The sequence below is a fragment of the Nicotiana attenuata genome, unplaced genomic scaffold (genome assembly GCF_001879085.1).
Source record: "Nicotiana attenuata strain UT unplaced genomic scaffold, NIATTr2, whole genome shotgun sequence".
Lineage (NCBI taxonomy): Eukaryota > Viridiplantae > Streptophyta > Magnoliopsida > Solanales > Solanaceae > Nicotiana > Nicotiana attenuata.
In genome coordinates this window covers 91,249-93,787 of record NW_017671191.1, presented here as the reverse complement: position 1 = coordinate 93,787, position 2,539 = coordinate 91,249, and the positions used below count along the sequence as shown (strand labels likewise).

Genomic DNA, 2,539 nt, shown 5'->3' with positions numbered 1-2,539 from the left:
GGCTTCTTAGCTGCTCCTGTGACCTCGCACCTGCAATTCCCTATCCGCAGGTGCGGAAACACCACCAGCAACAGCTTCAGCTGCATATTTTCAATTCCAAACTCTCCGTTAATCATCCGAAATCATCCTGAGTCCCCCGGGACCTCAACAATCATACCAACAAGCCACATATCAACATACGAACTTTGTCTAACCTTCGAAACACTCAAAATAACATTAAAATACCAAATTACCCTCGGATTCAAGCCTAAGAACTTCTAAACTTTCAAATTTTGCAAACGACGCTGAAACCTAGCAAACCACGTCCGAATGACCTCAAATTTTGCACACACATCCCACATGACACTAAAAATCTACTCCAACTTCCGGAATTCCATTTCGACCCCGATATCAAATATTCCACTGCTGACCATAATCGCCAAATTTCCAACTTTCGCCAATTCAAGCATAATTCTACCATGGGCCTCCAATCACATTCCGGACGCGCTCCTAAGTCCAAAATCACCTAACGGAGCTAACGGAATCATAAAAATCCAAATCCGAGATCGTTTGCTCATAAGTCAACATCCGGTTGACTTTTCCAACTTAAGCTTCTAAATAGGAGACTAAGTGTCTCATTCCACTCCAAAACCACTCTGGACCCGAACTAACTAACACGATACGATAAAATACAGCTGATGAACACAAAAGGAAGTAGAAATGGAAGAAACGAGGCTATAACTCACAAAACGACCGGCCGGGTTGTTACAATTTGTTTAGGTTCAGTGAAAGTAAGATTAATTAGTTAATTGCATGTGTTTTACGCTAATGGAATCGAGTTTATTTAATTTAGTGATTTAGCTAGATTTAATTAGTTAGTTTGTTTCTGTTTTATTTGTTCTTTGATATTGGTCTTAATTGGTCAATTTTCGATGCTTGAATGTCAATCGGAATCAAGGGGTTAAAAAGGTAATAATAGAAACTTTAAGGGAGTAATTGGAAACTAAAATTAGGGAATCTAGGGTAGTGATACAGGAAACTGCTAAATAAGGGATTAAAGTGCAATAACTTGATTAGGTTAAATCAGATTTTGGAAAAGGGTGAATTTTCAGAAGTTAAAGAGAGTGAAATTGAAAAGAAATTTCTAGAAAGGGACAACTAGCCTAATATTGTTGAGATAAGATGCTGAATTTAGATACAACTGTCTATTTTCTTGTACAAAAAATGCCATTCCCCCGAATTTAAGGAAGGAGAGCAGATTCTTTTTGTACCTTATCTCATTCTCTCATAAGGCTCTCATACATTCTATATAAGAGAGAAATTTCTTTGCAGAAATACACGGACAAAACCTCTGCATTTTTAGAATTTCCTCTTCATTTTCTACACTAATTTTTACACAAAAATTCTCTGCATTTTTTTCCTTGCTCTCAAAAGAAAACACTCGCAAGGATGCAATTTAGAGATAGAAAAAAAGGGGAGTAAAGAAAATTCAAAGCTGTTTGGTTCCAGATTTTGGTTTATCTTTGCTGATTCTGGTTGTCGCTGCCTTTACTTTGTTGCTTCTCAGTTTGCTGGTTTTCTTCATTCCCTCTTATCCTTTATTTGGCTTTAAGCTGATTCATCTGCTGTTTAGGTATTTTTCACGATTTTGTATAACACTTCTGTTTCAAAATGAATGCTGATTTGCTTCTTGTTGATGTGTTGTTGTGTTCTTAACATATTGACCTGAATTAATGATATGTTTGTGTGTTTCAGCCTTATAGGTTTAGCATGCTAGCTATAAAAATGCTATTTGGGTTGTCTTGTTTGGATTGACTTTTGTATTGCTTTTGTTTCTTCTTCCTGCTGATGTCGATCCACAATAACTTTTGATTGGATTATTTATGGAATTGCTAGAATGGCCCAACAAGTTTATGAAGGATAGCCCAATGGCTATATCTTTGTAAATTTGGAAGTGGTTGGAAGAGAGGAAGAAGTGGAAGTCACCAAATTGAAAGCATAGAATCAGACTGGGTCTTGTTTTTTGTATAATGAAGGGCTGCTTTGGTCGAGTTTGAACGTCATTATGCTACCATAAGTTGTATGCAGTTTGATTCAGTCAAATGTATTTTTTAGAATACACGTCCATGTTTAGCTTAATCCATAGTTAACTTATTTCCTTACAATGATATGTTTTAAGATCCTAAGCTTCAAAACTCATTGTTACTGAACGTTGTAATATGAATTGTTTCATTACCATTTGCTTTGAAATTTTAAAATGAATGAGCTGTTGCTAATTGGCCACAAGACATATAAAATAGTGCGGTATGCTTTTCTGTTAGTTTGTGCTATCCTTCCTAGCCTCAAATGATGTTAAAACGTAATAAAGTATTAAATTAGATTAGGAGTGAACGTGATCAAATGTTGGACTTTGGCATGTTTATTCTAATATTTTGTGGAAATAGTTTTACTTGCATTTTGATTTCTAAGTTCATTTCTAGGCTTGAGCTCTCATTAATTTCAACGTATTAGTTGGACCACACAATAATTAGTTTAACGATTTAAAAAGGCCCAGAACGTC

At 35.7% G+C, this 2,539-nt stretch overlaps 1 long non-coding RNA gene across 1 annotated transcript; it reads left to right on the top strand.

Moving 5' to 3' along the window:
- The first annotated feature begins 1,149 nt into the window (after nt 1-1,149).
- On the top strand, nt 1,150-2,219 carry LOC109206561. Its single transcript, XR_002064886.1, has 2 exons — nt 1,150-1,612; nt 1,876-2,219. It is a non-coding gene; the product is annotated as an uncharacterized LOC109206561 (long non-coding RNA).
- Nucleotides 2,220-2,539: the final 320 nt, after the last annotated feature.